This window comes from Pseudophryne corroboree, chromosome 11 (genome assembly GCF_028390025.1).
Source record: "Pseudophryne corroboree isolate aPseCor3 chromosome 11, aPseCor3.hap2, whole genome shotgun sequence".
Lineage (NCBI taxonomy): Eukaryota > Metazoa > Chordata > Amphibia > Anura > Myobatrachidae > Pseudophryne > Pseudophryne corroboree.
This window is the reverse complement of record NC_086454.1, coordinates 359125898-359144754: the sequence shown is the minus strand read 5'-3', so window position 1 is coordinate 359144754 and position 18857 is coordinate 359125898. Positions and strand designations below refer to the sequence as shown.

The 18857-nt window shown below is 43.7% G+C and overlaps 1 pseudogene; it reads left to right on the top strand.

Annotated features, from left to right (window-relative positions):
• Positions 1-18463: 18463 nt before the first annotated feature.
• Positions 18464-18583, top strand: LOC134971344 (5S ribosomal RNA; annotated as a pseudogene).
• The last annotated feature ends 274 nt before the right edge of the window (positions 18584-18857 follow it).

The following is an 18857-nucleotide window of genomic DNA, read 5'->3' as shown; positions in this document are numbered from 1 at the left end:
ACTGGCAAAACCGCTATCTTTGATCTTTGAGGATTCAGTTATATCAGGTATGGTTCCCAAAGACTGGCGTATAGTGGAAGTAGTGCCTATATTCAAAAAGGGAAGTAAAGCTGAACCAGGTAATTATAGACCAGTTAGTCTTACATCTATAGTGGGGAAAGTATTGGAAGGTATTCTAAGAGATAGTATTCAGAAGTTCCTTGAAACCAATAAGGTAATTAAAAGGAATCAACATGGGTTTATGAAGGACAGATCCTGTCAAACCAACTTACTTGGCTTTTATGAAACAGTAAGCGCAAACCTAGATCAGGGTAAAGACGTGGATGTAATCTTTTTAGACTTTGCCAAAGCGTTCGATACTGTACCACACATGAGACTTATATACAAGCTACAAGAATCAGGGCTAGGAAGCACAATATGCACTTGGGTCAAAAACTGGTTAGATAATAGGAAGCAGCGCGTTGTGGTTAATGGATCTTTTTCAACTTGGACTGAAGTGATAAGTGGTGTGCCGCAAGGCTCAGTATTAGGACCGCTATTGTTCAATATTTTCATTAACGACCTAACAGAAGGTCTAGAGAGCATGGTGTCAAATTTTGCAGATGATACCAAATTGTGTAAGGCTATAAATACAGAGGAGGATGCCGAGTCTCTTCAGAACGACTTAGTTAAATTAGAAGCATGGGCAGCCAAATGGAGAATGCGTTTCAACACAGACAAGTGTAAGGTAATGCACTGTGGTAACAAGAACAAAAATTACACCTACCTACTAAATGGGGTAAAATTAGGGGATTCTGTACTGGAAAAGGACTTAGGTGTCCTCATAGATAGCAAGCTAAGCAGTAGTACCCAAAGTAGGACTGCAGCAAAGAAGGCTAATAAGATATTAGCATGCATAAAACGGGGTATTGATGCTAGGGACGAGAGTATTATACTCCCGTCATATAAATCACTAGTGAGGCCACACCTTGAATACTGTGTACAGTTCTGGGCACCGTACTACAAAAAGGATATCCTGGAGCTTGAAAAGGTACAGAGGAGGGCGACCAAACTAATTAAGGGCATGGAGACGATGGAATACAAGGAAAGGCTTGAAAGACTAGGCATGTTTACATTGGAAAAGCGGAGACTAAGAGGGGATATGATCAACATCTACAAATATATAAGCGGACAATACACAGAGCTTGCGCGGGACCTGTTTTTGGTTAGATCAACACAGAGGACTCGTGGACACTCGCTCAGGTTAGAGGAAAGGAGATTCCGCACAATACGGCGTAAAGGCTTTTTCACGGTAAGGACAATACGTGTTTGGAATTCCCTGCCCGAGGGAGTTGTAATGGCGGAATCTGTCAACACCTTTAAGAATGGGTTAGATAAATTCCTATTGGATAAGGATATCCAGGGGTATGGTGCATAGTCATGCATTATAGTTACTATAAATAGGGATAAAATGCAATGGCTGACAGCAGCATCAGTCAGAAATTTTAGTCAAATCATCATGCATAGGACACCACAAATAGGTTGAACTCGATGGACAATTGTCTTTTTTCAACCTCAGATACTATGATAAACCATAGTCACTCAGGCGTGAACTGACCACACGGGTAAAACAACGGAGGTAGGGTGCTAGGGGCTATTTCCACACAACACCTTATTTCAGCGTCACGTTCTGGTGCTCAGGACTCACTACGCAACATCTCCCTTGTTCTGAGCACCAGGAACCTAACAAATAGATAATAATTTTTGTTCACCTGGTTTGTTCATGCTAAGATAGACGCTTAATAATGCAGCAGTTTTATAGACAACATGTCCGGTGTTAGCAATCTTTTTAGGATCCCTTTGCTTTAATATCGTCATACACAAGTATACATACTGCAAGTCCTATATATCACATACCAGTTGCTGATAAAACTGGACAATATCCTCCAGTGATAGATGCTGCACAACAAACAGGTCCCCAGTTGGTAGACAAATGTTCCTCCCAGTGGGGATAAGAATAAAGTTCTACCAAACACGGCCATTGAATTTCATGATGTTACTGCTGAACTTCTATTGGCGCGTTTCGTTCCCATACAGTGAACTTCATCAAGAGCTCTACAAGTGCCAGCATAACCATGTCTGCCACGCAACAGCATGCCTGGCTTCCAGAAACCACTGGTATCGGTAGATCAACATGTAAAACGGGAATGATATTGAATCGATCGATTGTACCATTCCTATTTATTGCAATTTACTACTATTTATTCTAACTATCACATGCCCTGGTGTCAGTATATACAAAAGTTCAAAATAGTTTGACGGTGTATTTCTATTACACTGCGTATATATATTTTCATTAAAATGAGACAGAAAGAACGGGTGTGACCAGATAAACAGGAGGCTGAACTGATCTCAGGGGACATATGACTGGCATGGACCTATTTCGCCACCATCTGTGCAAAGCAAAGTGAGACATGAATACGCAACTCAGATGGAACAAGAATAATCTGGGGAATGTGAACCACGAAAGGAAAACAACAGTCTTCAGCAATGGTCTCCAATATCTTCAAACCAGTATGTATCACTAAATCATGGACAAGTCCAAACAAGCAGACCACTGAGAGCCGCATCCAAAAGAAGGAGGAAGACTCAAGGCTCAGACCACCAGTCCCATCTCTCTTGGGAAGCACTTTGATGACATGTTTATCAATCACTTACTTTCCTATTCAGTTTTTATGTTACAAAATGGACGCATTCTGCCCTGAAAAATGGATTCAAGAGGTTTGAATGCTACATCAGTCACCATTTGGCACTGTTAGCCACTCACTTCTCATACAAATAGGACATTCCCTATCTGTCAGGAGACTGGCCTATCCAGGTTCTCATCCTACTTATCAAATCACTATCTCAGTGTTTAGTTGTCTGCTTCCTACAGTAGGTCAGTCTGAGACCCACATAACTCGATTCAGTCCCACTCAAATTTACCTCTCCAGATCTCTCACCATCTGTGCTGGTTCGTGTTTCTGCCATTTCCCCCCTAGCTTATTGTCTCCTGCAATGACTGCTGCAATTCCTCCATATTGGTTTACCCCTATCCAGACGCTCACCACTACAGTCTGTTCTGAATGTAGCATCTAGACTGATTAGTCTCTTACTGCTGCCTCATTCTGCCGGTTCCTACAGATTCTGACAGAAAATATTTCTATTATCATTTAAGGTCATTACCAAGTCTGCACCAACAAACGTTTTAAAATATCTCCCAAATAGACCTCTGTGCTCTGCACAAGATCTGCATCTCACATCCACAGTCGTTACCTGCTCCCGTTCCCAACTATAGGACTTTACTTGGGCTGCACCCACTCTGTGGACTTCTCTCCAGATATTCCTCAAGCCTTCAAACATTTAGTTGTTCCCTAGAAAACTGCACTAGACAGGCAGCTGATCAGATTCCCAAACCATAACCTTCTTACTACTCTACCTGACTACCACACACTATTCTGCTCTACCCAATAAACTCCCCTCTATTGTACCTGATTACCCCCTCTACCCTGTTCACTCAAACTGACAATCATTTTACTTCTGTCCTAAAAGAACTGAGACAACTCTGCAAATTAACTGGGTCATATAGTTCCACTAAGCACTTTATACAATTGCTATATGGCTGGAGCTTAAGAGAGACATTTACTAAGCAGTGATAAGAGCGGAGAAGTGAGCCAGTGGAGAAGTTGCCCATGGCAACCAATCAGCACTGACGTATCATCTATAATTTGCATACTATAAAATTATACAGAGCTGCTGATTGGTTGATGGGGCCACTTCTCCACTGGCTCACTTCTCCGCTCTTATCACTGCTTAGTAAATGTCCCCCATAGACTGTAAAACCTGCAAACAACTACAGTACCTATCACCATTGGCGTTTCTACCATGGGTGCAATGTGTGTGCGGTGCACAAGGGCCCCTGCACATGCGTAGTATGCTTCGGCTCATTGCCAGAGCCTACAGCACCGTGGAGAGGAGTGGGCCCACGGACCCTCTCCTCTCTTAAAACGTCCCTGCCTATCACCTTTGTCTGTCTATTAATTCCCAGTCTCGTTTTCTTAATTTGTGTTCAGTTTTAAAGGATTTCCCTATAGAAATAAATTAGAGATTTGCGCTTTGGTTTTCCTGAAGTACAAACAAACCCGAACTGAAGAGTTCTGAGTTGAGTTGATTCCCGGTTCGGAATCACTTTGGGATCCGAATGGAACTGAATCTTGGCTTGGGTCTGTTGTCAGTTCGGAACTCAGATTTAAGAACCAAACTTGGGTTTTGAATTGCATGTAAACAAGTCCAAATTACATAATTTTAGCTCTTTTTATCAAATTTAAACAAATTCTTTTTATCAATGATCATCGATTTTTATCAATTTTAAAGGAATCCAAGAACGAACCAAAAACTAAATCCGAAACAAAATACTCGTGTCTTGGTTTTGCCACAAAAACCAAGACACGAATTAGAACCAAAACCAAAACACGGGCGTCTGTGCACATCCCTAAAATAAATGCAAATAATAATTATTTTAGCAAGTGATTTATTAAAAAGAGAAAAGAATACTTTCACATATATAACTAACACCTTGTCACGAGCATTTTTCTAAGAGTATACCGGTAGATTACTGCAACTGTTCTCAGAAGATTATTATTCCGAATAGAGGGGTTGTATTTTTTTCTTTGGGACTATTCTAAACCCATTTTGAACCTTTTGTTAAGAGCTTGCGCTGATTCACAGTACTCTACAGGATTTTTTTTTTTTTTTTTAAGGTGTTAGTTGGGTTATATATGTGTAAGTATTATTTTCTCATTTTAATAAATCACTTGCTAAAATTACTATTATTTACATTTATTTATGTAGGTAAAGGGGAATCTGCAGCCATTTATAACTGATCTCAGACAAACCAAGAAAACGAGACTGAGTATAAACAGGCAAAGAATTTGAGTGAATTTGGAGGACAAAAGACTTTTATGAATTGTTTGAATGAGAATTGATTTAACCTTAATTACGCAGGGACTGTCCGCCTGGGTTATGCTGGTTTTGTTATTGTTATTATTTATTGTGAAATCTGGCTCTGGTTTCTTCATGACTTTGGGGGTCATTCCGAGTTGATCGCTCGCTAGCTAGTTTTAGCAGCCATGCAAACGCTATGCCGCCGCCCACTGCGGAGTGTATTTTTTTAACTTAGCAGAAGTGTGAACGCCTGTGCAGCCGAGCTCTGCAAAAACAGTTTGTGCAGTTTCAGAGTAGCTCTGAACTTACTCAGTGCTTGCGATCACTTCAGCCTATTCGTGTCCGGATTTGACGTCATACACCCGCCCAGCGAACGCCCAGCCATGCCTGTGTTTTTTCAGACACGCCTGCGTTTTTGCAAACACTCCCTGAAAACGGTCAGTTGACACCCAGTAACGCCCCCTTCCTGTCAATCTTCTTGCGGCCACCAGGGCGAGGGAAAACTTCGCTAGAACCTGAGCACAACCATAAATAGCTTTGTACCCGTATGTCACGCGTGCGCATTGCGGGGCATACGCATGCGCAGAAATGCCATTTTTCCACCTGATCGCTGCACTGCGAAAATCAGCAGCGAGCGATCACCTCGGAATGACCCCCTTTGTTCCTATAAATCAGTGGTGTCAAACCCGCAGCCCTCCATCTGTTGTGAAACTACACATCCCAGCATGCCTTGCCATAGATTTTGTATGAGGAACTGCTGAAACTGTGGCAGGGCATGCTGGGATGTGTAGTTCCACAACAGCTAGAGGGCCACAAGTTTGACACCCCTGCTGTAAATAGACACAAAAACATTGGTTGCATATACTGTATATAAACGCCAACTCCTCTGGATCAAGAGAAATGGTATTTTTACTGTATAACAAATTGCATCGTTATTAAAAATTGGGCCAGATTCTGACTGGTTGCCATCGCCAACTTCTCCACTGTTTTCAGTGCTTCATACATCTCCCCCAATACCAATATCTCTTGCACCATAAAATACCTAGGGGTACATTTACTGAGATGGGAGTTCTATTTAAGATGGGATGTTGCCTATAGAAAGTGAAACCAATCAGATTCCAGGTATTATCTTCTAGAAGGTGCTAGATAAATAAGAAGTAAAATTTGATTGGTTGCCATGGACAACATCCCATCTTAAATAGAACTCCTATCTTAGTAAATGTACCCCCTAGTCTCTTACAGTTCTCTGTGTGGCTAGTATATCTTTAGGGTGTGGATCAGTGACTCGCCAGTAACTAGGTCAACCACTATTGATAGACAGTGACTAGGTTGACACCTGAAATAGGTCGACACGGTCATTATGTCGACATGGAAAAGGTTGATGGCAAAAGGTCGACATGAGGTTTAAAAAAAAAAATTGGTGTCGTTTTCTTCGTTAAGTGACTGGGAACACCAATTAGCGCACCGTGTCCCATCGCAGGTTACTATTCCCAATCGTAGTCCACGTAGATCGTAAAGTATGAAAACGTTTTTAAAATTAAAAAAATTGTGAAAAGCGTACGTCAACGCTTTTCATGTGTCGACCTAATGACAATGTCGACCTAATGCATGTCGACCAATAGTGGTTTACCTAATGAGTGTCGACCTAAAGACCAGATACCATATATTTTTTCTGGTCCGTTAAGTCTTCAAATAATTCATATTTTTGGATTTTACAATACACTCTCATTTTTGTCATATACTTTACTTTTATGGGTTTTTCGCATTTTTGATACCTGATGAGGAGTTTTTAACATTTATCTATATGATCGCTTATTTAAATATCTGTTTTGCGGCACTTAGTTAGGGCGCTACTTTGCATAAATCAGGGATTATCTATTTAAATAAGTAGCATTTTACTGCCCAATTAATGTTCCATGTTGACTTTGGTTCCTGGGACGAAGGGAGACAAAGGGACTCGTCTAAGGTCAAAGGAGCTGACACTGGGATTGGTAAACAGTGAAGGTCGTCACTGACGCTCTGTCTCCATACACAGAATAGGGACGTGTCTTTGTTGGGATAGACGTGGGATGTGTCTGATTCTCATAACAATTCACAGTGAAATCTGGATTTACATTTTTAAAAGGTTTTTGCTTTGGGGAAGATCATATTAATATGTCAAGGTGATGCCTGTTGGTAGAACATTGTACTAAGGATGGTACAGATATGTTGCAAGAATTTGCAGCATCCTGTGATATGTTTCACTGCATCCTGTATGGCGTGCTTAGGAAAATCTTGTGAAATAAAGTTGGGTGAAAATAAAGTTGGGTGTAAGAATTCTTGCTCCATAGCCCCCCCTAGGGCTGTGGCTCAAGCAGTAGCAGATCTTGCCACGGGCAAGCAGGACTTTTGCCCGGGGCGCCGCCTTCTGGAGGGCGCCGCACCATGGCAAGATCCGCTACTGTGCCCCCCGCTGCCGCTGTGTCCCCCGCTGGTCCCCCGCTGTGAAGGGAACTAGATGCTACCCGTCTAGTTTCCCTTTGTGGAGAGGACCTTTGCTGTGCGGTGCGCGATGACGTCATCGCACACCGCACAGCATTGTGGGACTGGCATAGACGCTAGGGGTCATAATTGACCTCTAGTGTCTATGCTGTGCTATGGGAGAGACGTCATGATGTCTCTCCCATAGATCCGAGGAGAGGAGCGGCGTCGGCGGAGGTCTGCAGCGGTCAGAAATCAGGAGCGGGGATAGTAAGTATTCATTTTTTTTTCTTTCAGCTGCGCTACTCTACAGGGGGCACAAATGGGGGTGTAACTTTCCATGCCCCCATAGGAAGCCACGCTCCTATTTTTTGCGCGGGGCGCCACAAGGGCTAGAACCGGCTCAATCACCTGTTAGGCTCCAGCGATCCCCTCCTCTACTAATCATCGTTATTATAAATAATGGAAGAATTCAAACTCTAAGGAGAAGCTGTGGCTCTTTGGGTGCATAAATTAGAAAACTTATTGTGAAGAACATAAAACAAGGATCGTTACGCCAATAATTCTGCTGTCCTGTATCTGAGCCCAAATCTAACCTCTTAGCGAGAAACAAATAGTATATAAAATATAATCTCACTGTGGGTGGGATGTATGTTTTAAGAAAGGAGATGGCCCTTATGCAGACTCCGGATGGGCCCTCTCCTCTTCACGTCGTCGTAGGCTCCGGGATTGTGTCAGAGTCTACTGTGCATGCTCAGGTCTTCGGAAACATGGCGCCCGCCATGGTTTGGAGACAAATTTCATAATACGCATGCACGGCAGCCACTTTGGGTGTGATTTTTGCAGCGGCTGCTGTGGCTGCAGCGCCCGTCGTGGGACTCTGGAAAGGTAAGTTTCAAAACAACATGGGTGCAGTGTGTGCGGTCTGGGATCCCCCCTGCACCCAGGGGCCCTTGTGCAACTCACACATTGCCACCATTATAGAAATGCCAGTGGATGAATTAATTAGAAATGTTTGTGTTTTGGTTTTGCCAACCCTCAGTGTTTTGTTTCTGGTTTTCAGTTTTGGTAAAACCACTCTCAAGTAGAGATGTGCAGTTCAGATCTCCAGAATTCAAAATCCACCAGAATTTTGTGGATCCAAACACAACCAAAACCTGGTCTGGATCTCCGAGGAGATCCGATCTAAATTAAGGGGTTTCTGTACTAAGCTTTGGAGAGAGATAAAGTGGAGATAGACAAAATACCAGCCCATCAGCTCCTAACTACCATGTCACAGGCTGTGTTTGAAAAATGACATTTAGGAGCTGGTTGGCTGGTACTTTATCTCTGTCCACTTCATCGAAGGTTTAATAAATAGACCCTTTGGTCCCTGGTTCGAATCTATCTGCCGGTCAGAATTCAAATTATAAACCCAAATTTGGGGTTTTGGATTGCAAAAATTATATGATTTTAGCTGTTTTTATAGATTTTTGTCAATGATTAGCAATTTTTAACTCACCCAAAGCCAGAGGGGTCCACGGCACACATCTCAAAAACCGCTAAAATCATATAGTTTGGACCTTTTTTGTTCCTATAGTATTATCAACATCAATAACATTCATTTCCACTCATTTACAATTAGTTTTGCCCACCGAAATGGCACCTGAATGTTTTCCAAAATGTAATCCATAACACAAACTTTGGGTTTAAAATCCGAGATCTGACACTAGGGTAAGATCCAAAACTTGGTTCAACTCGGAATCCAAAAAGATCCAAACCGGAACTCAGATTGACTCAGAGCCCCTAAATTCAGTTGAGTTCATATTTTTAAAAACCTTACCGCACATCTCTTGTATTAATTAAAGAAAAAAAAAATCATATCTCCAACTGCCAATTAAGAAGGTTTACCGCAATAGATATGGATCCCCATATAAATTAAAATGGCCCGCAGCAAATATCAAAGCAGTCCTTGCAGAGCACCGGCATACAGTAGCAGTGATGTGTCCATATGCAGCAAACTTCAGAAAGTGTAACTTTACTGAGCTTCTGCCCAATAGCCAACAGCATCTATAGATGGCATTACTTATAGAAACCTATAGGCTTTTTTCAACGGCAAATCCATGAAGAGAGATAGCTTCCAAGCTACACTTATCCTGTAGCTGTTGCTATACTCCAAGAATATTTCTATGAGACAAATGCAAAGGTAAAATAATAATAAAACAAAAAAAATAAAAAAATAGGATCACAACCACCATCGATGAAAATACATAAAATAAAAAAAACAAGGCTATCACATGTCCATTATGAGTTTATGACGGTATTATACAATTTGTTTTAAACTGTAAAGGAAAACATAATTATCAAATGAAAAATTTACAAATGACTCCAATTTGCAAATAACTTCTAAAACCAAGAGCTAACGTAATATCAATCAACATAGACTATTTGTAATTTATTTTACTTCAACTTTGTGAACTGATCATGTGTGAAAAAAAGTGCAACGTTTTATGCTGTGAATGTAGTGTCGAAGACGAAACGTGTTCCAACTGACATCAGGTCTCCCTCCAGAGCACTGGCTGTTACGTTCCTGATGCTCAGAACTAGAGAGATGTTGCGTAGTGAGTCCAGAGCACCAGGACGTGACGCTGAAATAAGGGGTGGTACGGAAATTGCCCCTAGCACCCTACCTCCATTGTTTCACCCATGTGGTCAGTTCACGCCTGAGTGACTATGGTTTCTTGGGCCCACGGCAGCCACGTTTGAAGGGCGGATTAGGTCTGCCCAACTCCGATGCCCCCAGGTCTTAGAGTGAGACAAGGCGTGAACCGAGACAGGATAATAACAAGGGGACCTCTAACTAAAGCAAACAGAAAGCTAGGGGCTACTAACAACCCTAAAACTAAATATATGTGCGGCACGCCGCCAAAGGAAAAGAACAACAAAGGATACCACTGTCCACACCCCCACACGGCACCGTCGTGTACCGGGGAGGACAGTGAAAAGTGGAAACCTCCGCAAAACCACCAGTACAAAATAAACACAAGGACTAAGCGGCCTAGGCCGCAACACGCGGCAGAAGCCGCTACTCACGAAACCGGGAGAGAACCCCAATAAACGAGAACCCCCAGATGACTGCAACAGGTTCACTTGGACTGGAAGGATTCCCAGGATCGGCTTCAGAACTCCAGGACTCAGGAGAACAGGGAGCAGGATCGACCAGATACAGCTGACCAGGAACAAACGTTGCAAGGCAGGAACAGCAAACAGGAAGCTATCACCGGCGAGGCTGCAGTGTGCTGGCTCCCATAAAAAGGCCCTGCTGGCCAATGACAGGAGGGCCCCAGACCCTAATTACCAGTTGCCGTGCAGCTGCCCTGCTGCACGAACAACAAGTCAATCTTATCTTGCAACGGGGAACGCGGTCCGCCAATGGCGTCCCCGTTGCCATGGACCCAGCGGCTGTGGACGCCCGGCGTCCTAGCGTTGCCAGGGACCCGGCGGCTACAGTACGCACAGCGTCCTGGCGTTGCTAGGCGCCGGGTGGACAGGGTGGGAGGTGTGGCGGCCGTGAGCGTCGCTCGGAAGCAGACCGAGCGGCGCCGCGGACCGCGGCACCTAACAGTACCCCCCCCCTTGAGGATAGGTTAAAGAACCCCTAAAGCCGGGTTTCTGAGGAAATTCCTGAAAGAATTATCTCTTAACTTTAGGGGCATGTAAATTGTTATCCAGGACCCAAGACCTTTCTTCTGGGCAATAGCCTTTCCAGTGAACCAAAAAATAAAGCCGGCCCCGAGAAACTTTGGAATCTAAAACCTTTTCCACCAGGAACTCTTGTTGCCCCTGAACATCCACCTGAGGTCTACCCTGGGAAGTCTTCCGAGGGAATCTCCTGGAAGAAATATATTGCTTAAGAAGGGAACAGTGAAAAGTATTGCCAATTTTGAGTGATTTAGGCAAGCGTAGCCGAAAAGCAACTGGATTGACCTTCTTAACGATAAGGAACGGTCCAATAAATTTGGGTCCCAACCTAGCCGAGGGTTGTCGGAGCTTGATGTTGCGGGTTGACAACCACACCTTATCTCCCACCTTAAAAGTGCATGGGCGTCGGAACCTATCAGAAATGTTTTTTTTCTCGGAAGGCAGCCTTCTTAAGGGCAAGGTGCACCTTTTTCCAGATCATTCTGAGATGGGAAGTTAAGGTCAACGAAGAGACTGGAAAATGAGGGTAAAAAGAATTGGCTCTAGGATGAAAGCCCAAGACTGAAAAGAATGGAGACTCCTTGGTGGAAGAATGACAAGAGTTATTATAGGCAAACTCGGCCAAAGGAAGAAATTCAGACCAATCATTCTGAAGTTTGGCCGAATATAGCCGTAAATACTGTTTTAACGACTGATTAACACGTTCAGTTTGTCCGTTAGACTGTGGATGGTACCCAGATGTTAAAGAGAGTTTCATATTTAATGAGGCACAAAAATGTTTCCAGAAATGGGCAATGAATTGCGATCCCCGATCAGAGACAATATCCATGGGTAAACCATGGAGCCTGAACACATGGCGGAGAAACAAAACTGCCAACCCTTGAGCAGAGGGTAATCGGGGGAGAGCAATGAAGTGGGCCATCTTACTAAAACGGTCTACTACCACCCAAATGACTCGAAACCCAGCTGAAAGAGGAAGGTCCACCACGAAATCCATGGATATATGTGACCATGGCCTGAGAGGAACGGCTAGAGGTATGAGTTGCCCGACCAGCAACGATCGAGATACCTTGTACTGAGCACAAACCTGACAGGAACGGACAAATTCCCTTACATCTTTAGAAAGATTAGGCCACCACACTGAGCGAGAGATTAACTCCAAGGTCTTAGTGATACCCGGATGACCAGAAACCTTATTATCATGAAACTCAGCTAGAACAGTGCCTCTCAGAAATTCAGGGACAAAGAGACGATCTGCAGGAGTGACATTGGGAGCCTGCTGCTGAAGCTGGACTAGCTGTGTAAATAAATCCTGTGTGAGGCCAGCCCGGATGACAGACGATGGGACTATGGGGGTAGTAGCCGGGTGGTTATTGTGAACCTGAAGAAAACAACGTGACAGGGCATCGGCTTTCGTATTCTTGGAACCGGGCCTGAAGGTGATTATAAACCTGAAACGAGTAAAAAACAGCGCCCAACGTGCCTGTCGAGCATTAAGCCGTTTAGCTGACTCAATATACTGCAGGTTCTTGTGGTCAGTAAACACAGTAATGGTATGCCTTGCTCCTTCCAGCCAGTGCCTCCACTCCTCGAAAGCCCATTTATGGATTCTGCGGAGGAGAATTTTCTAGACATGAAGGCACATTGGTGTAATTCCTGAGACTCCGGGTCTTCCTGAGAAAGGATAGCCCCCACTCCAACCTCTGAGGCATCTACCTCGACAATAAAGGGGAGATCCGGGTTAGGGTGTCTGAGTACTGGAGCTGAGACAAAGGCCTGCTTAAGGCCAGGAAGGCAGACTTGGCTTTAGGCGACCAATTGGAAGGGTCTGCTCCTTTTTTAGTCAATGCCACAATAGGAGCAACCAAATCTGAGAAGGTATGAATAAAATGCCTATAATAATTTGCAAACCCTAAAAAGCGCTGAATTGCTTTTAAGTTCGTGGGTTGTGCCCAATTTAGGATGGCCTGGAGTTTTTTTGGTTCCATGAAAAACCCCTTTGGAGAAATAATATACCCCAGGAAGGACACTTCTGTGATGTGGAAATCACATTTATCCAGTTTGGCGTACAAATGATTTTCCCGTAACTTCTGAAGGACCAGTCGCACATGGGTAATATGTTGTTCAAAAGACTCAGAGTAAATCAAAATGTCGTCTAAATAAACGACTACGAACTTTCCTAGAAAGTCGCGAAGGACATCGTTACTGAGATCTTGAAATACAGCAGGAGCATTAGACAGCCCAAACGGCATCACCAGGTATTCATAATGTCCCGACTGTGTGCTGAAAGCCGTCTTCCACTCATCCCCAGATTTTATTCGGATGAGATTGTAAGCTCCTCTAAGATCGATTTTGGAAAAGATAACGGCAGTACGGAGCTGATCAAAAAGTACTGAAATCAGTGGCAAGGGGTAGGTGTTTTAACAGAAATCTTATTCAGAGCCCGATAATCAATACATGGTCTGAGCGACCCATCTTTTTTCTCAACAAAAAAGAACCCTGCACTCAATGGAGATTTTCGAGGGCCTAATGAAGCCCTTTTTCAGGCTCTCCTGTACATAGCCGTTCATTGCCGTAGTTTCCGGCCCAGACAGGGCATATAGTCTCCCTTTAGGCAAAGAGGCACCGGGAACTAAGTCAATAGCGCAGTCATAGGACCGATGAGGGAGCAGAATATCCGCATTACCCTTGGAGAAAACATCGGCAAAGTCCTGATATTCCAAAGGAATAAGTTCTGGGGTGACAGCCGCAACCCGGACTGGACGGGAAATACATTCCTTAACACAAAAGGGACCCCATCGGGAAATCTCCCCAGACCGCCAATCAATGGTGGGATTATGAAAGGCAAACCAGGGGTGACCCAAAACTACGGGGACAGCCGGACAATGGGTAAGGTAAAATTCGATTTTCTCCGAATGTAGAGCCCCCACTGTCAGTTGTACTGGAGGTGTGCGGTGAGTGATTACCCCATTAGAAAGCGGACCACCATCCAAGCCGTGCATGGTGATACGTTTATCCAAAGGTATCTGTGGAGCGCCCAAAGCCTGAGCCCAACCGAGATCCATGAAATTTCCCGCAGCTCCACTGTCGACGAAGGCCGACACCAACGAACTGAGACTACCAAAGGAAATTTTTACATGAACGAATAAGGAATCATTAGAGGAGATCAATTGCAGACCCAAGTGAACCCCCTCACAATTCACTTGGTCAGAGCGTTTCCCTGCTTATTCGGGCAATTACGTGCGATATGTCCCTTGCCACCACAATACAAGCAAAGACCAGAATTTAGCCTTCTGGTTCTTTCCTCTGGGGACAGCTGGGAGAGACCCATTTGCATGGGCTCCTCGACGTCCTCAGGGAAAGTATACACACATGGACTAGGCCTGAAACTAGCTCCTCTTTCAGCCCTCCGCTCCCGGAGACGACGATCAATTTTAATAGCAAGCTCCATGAGTTTGTCTAAAGTCTCTGGAGCGGGGTACTGAAGGAGACTGTCTTTAATAACTTCAGACAAACCGAGGCGAAACTGACTGCGCAGGGCCGGGTCATTCCAGCCACAGTCGTTCGACCAACGGCGAAACTCGGTACAATACGCCTCTGCTGGATTTTTCCCTTGCTTTAGTGCACGCAGGTGGCTCTTAGCCGACGCTTCTCTATCAGGGTCATCATACAAAAGGCCTAAGGACTTAAAAAAGGCATCTACGGAAAGCAAGGCAACATCATCGGCTTTTAGCCCAAAAGCCCAGGTTTGCGGATCGCCTTGTAGTAATGACATCACAATCCCGACCCGTTGAGACTCAGTACCAGAGGATCGGGGCCTTAAACGAAAATAAAGCTTACAAGCTTCCTTGAAATTAAAAAAATCCTTTCGGTTACCCGAAAAACGGTCAAGTAGATGCATCTTTGGTTCTGGAATCATACTCGGGGAGGCTCGCAAAAGATCTTCCTGCGATCTCACCCGAAGAGTAAGATCCTGAACCATCTGAGTTAGTTCCTGAATCTGGTTGGCCAAAAGCTGGCTTGGATTCGGTCCTAATACTGCCGGATTCATGAGGCCGAATTTCAAGGCCCACCAAAAACAAATAACTCTTTATATATTTTTTTATTTTTTTTTCATTTTTTGGCCGGTGATAATGTTACGTTCCTGATGCTCAGAACTAGAGAGATGTTGCGTAGTGAGTCCAGAGCACCAGGACATGACGCTGAAATAAGGGGTGGTACGGAAATTGCCCCTAGCACCCTACCTCCATTGTTTCACCCGTGTGGTCAGTTTTACGCCTGAGTGACTATGGTTTCTTGGGCCCACGGCAGCTGCGTTTGAACGGCGGATTAGGTCTGCCCAACTCCAATGCCCCCAGGTCTTAGAGTGAGACAAGGCGTGAACCGAGACAGGATAATAACAAGGGGACCTCTAACTAAAGCAAACAGAAAGCTAGGGGCTGCTACCAACCCTAAAACTAAATATATGTGCGGCACGCCGCCAAAGGAAAAGAACAACAAAGGATACCACTGTCCACACCCCCACACGGCACCGTCGTGTACCGGGGAGGACAGTGAAAAGCGGAAACCTCCGCAAAACCACCAGTACAAAATAAACACAAGGACTAAGCGGCCTAGGCCGCAACACGCGGCAGAAGCCGCTACTCACGAAACCGGGAGAGAACCCCAATAAACGAGAACCCCCAGATGACTGCAACAGGTTCACTTGGACTGGAAGGATTCCCAGGACCGGCTTCAGATCTCCAGGACTCAGGAGCACAGGGAGCAGGATCGACCAGATACAGCTGACCAGGAACAGACGTTGCAAGGCAGGAACAGCAAACAGGAAGCTATCACCGGCGAGACTGCAGTGTGCTGGCTCCCATAAAAAGGCCCTGCTGGCCAATGACAGGAGGGCCCCAGACCCTAATTACCAGTTGCCGTGCAGCTGCCCTGCTGCACGAACAACTAGTCAATCTTATCTGGCAACGGGGAACGCGGTCCGCCAATGGCGTCCCCGTTGCCATGGACCCAGCGGCTGTGGACGCCCGGCGTCCTAGCATTGCCAGGGACCCGGCGGCTACAGTACGCACGGCGTCCTGGCATTGCTAGGTGCCGGGCGGGCAGGGAGGGAGGTGCGGCGGCCGTGAGCGTCACTCGGAAGCAGACCGAGCGGCACTGCGGACCGCGGCATCTAACACTGGCAAGGCAAGGTTCCAGAAACAAATCATGTCTAGTTGAGTCTTCTCAGCACTCCTAAAGGCTTCTTTTTTCTTTTTAAGATTACTGCTGTCAAAAATGAAACTGAATGTTCATAATACCATATAAAGAATACCAAGGGAAAATAATCTCATAACGGACCATAATAAATGTTATAATCATTGTAAAATAAATATGTGGACATTTGTATTAGTGTAAATGAGAAAGAAATATTTTATATATATATATATATATATATATATATACAGTTTGGTAGAGCCGGCACTCCCTTGCTTCACTCAGCAGCTGCTTCTTGGTGCTCTCCTGGAAAACCTGCCGAGCACGGCAGGGTTATAATGTATGAAGGCGTGTGGCGGCACTCTGGACGATTTACGAACAAAATGAATCAAAGTAACAGGACTTTGATTCGTTTTGTTCATAAGTCGCCCAGAGTGCCGCCACACGCATCCATATATATATATATATATATATATATATATATAATGTTCAGACTTAATGAACACACCAATAAATGAAATGATTGGTGCCAAAAGATATTTAATGAAGAATCCCAGAGTGGCATTACACCCCCATCTGTTGACATAGATGATTTACTTTGGGGTATGGAACGTTTACTAGCCAAAGAGATTAAAACATGGTGGGACATTAAAGGACTGGAGCATTATATTGAAGTAAATAGGATACCGAGAGGACTGAGAATCTTGAAGCAACCCACCTTTGGAAATACAGATCCTGAATTTATTGAAAAATGGGATTCCATTTTACACACATGCTACATCAATTTAATGAAATTACTAATTAGTGAGAGGAGGAGAAGTGTTGTGGCACTTTTTTGAGGAATATATTGTTTTGTATAAAAGATACATTGATGACATTTTGATTATATGGAACGGGAGCATTGAATCATTCATGGACTTTTGTAAATTTACAAAATAACGATTTTAATTTATCATTTACTTTTAACTCCAATAAGAGTTCCATTGAATTCTTAGACCTGATCCTAACCGGAGATGGAAGGATGGTATCCACCAAAAACTATATCAAGGGTGTTGACAAGAACAGTTATCTCCACTATAAGAGTAATCACTCAAAAAATGGAAAAACAATATTCCGTACTCCCAGTTTCATAGGATTAGGATAAATTGCAATAAAACAGAAGACTGCGAGGAACAATTGGGAACCTATAGGAGAAGATTTGAAGAGAAAAGGTACCCAAAAGCCATCCTGGATGAAGCCATCATTAGAACCAGGAACATGGAGAGGGATAACCTGCTGAATTATAAGGAGAAGGTAGAAAATAATGAATCTGCTTCCTTCATTACCACATACAGCAGCCATGAGCACACCATCAGGACTTCATTAAGAACCCACTGGGACATTCTCCTTATGGATCCTGTCCTCAATGAGATCCTTCCAGTCAAACCAGAGCTCATATTCTGGAAATCAAGAAATTTGAAAGATATCCTCGCACCTAGTATGTTACGGGAACTACCACCTGGAGATACCCATCGCTCACTCCCTAAGTATCTTGGAGCATACAAGTGTGGACATTGCAATATTTGTAACTTCCTCAACCCTAACAGGAAAACCTTCAGCAATACAGATGGTACCCAGGATTTCAAAATTAAAGAATTCATGAACTGTAACACTACATCAGTTATATACGTATTAGAATGCACATGCCATAAAAAGTACGTGCGGAAAAACAAAAAGAACTTTGAAAATTAGGATACAAGAGCACGCTCGTAGCATCAAAAACAAACTGGAAACTCATTTGATATACAGACATTTTAAGCTTGAACACAATTCCAACCCAGAATAAATGTTTTTTAAAGCCATTGAACATGTGACCAGCGGCGAAAGAGGTGGAGATCTGGCAAAGAAGCTCTCTCAACGAGAGATGTTCTGGATCTTTCAACTGAAAACTATACACCCCCTGGGATTCAACGAAGGATATGAAATTGCACCATTTCTATGAAAGAAGTCTTTTCATCCAAGTATCGTCCGCCCTATCTTCCTCTTTGTTTTTATTCACTTGCCCTTGACACACTGTAGCACCTAAGTATGGAATCATCATCTCCTCTATCATCACTTTGTATACTGTAGTATTTTATTATTTTAATAAAAATTGAATATTATGTTATTGAGTCATATTGCCACAATATACAGTCATACCACACTGGTTATACACCCAATTCCGCTCAATCTTGGAAGCTAAGCAGTGTAGGGCTCAACCAGTACCAAGTGGGTAACTACTTGGGAAGATTGGGTACTGTATAAAGGTGGCCCAGACGGGTTCATAATAGTATTTTTATACTGAATAATATATCTGGATACCTCATTAATGCACATGTTTGTATCACCATCATAATTCTACTAAAGTCAGTAATACTAAATTAGAATATGAATCAGTCACATGCACAAGCACTATAGCTCGATTCTTAATGCACGATACTATTTTTAGAATGTGACTGACCACTAATTTATAGTTCACCAATTTGATACTGTCTATATTTATTATATTTTTTATATATTCATACTCTATATTTATTATC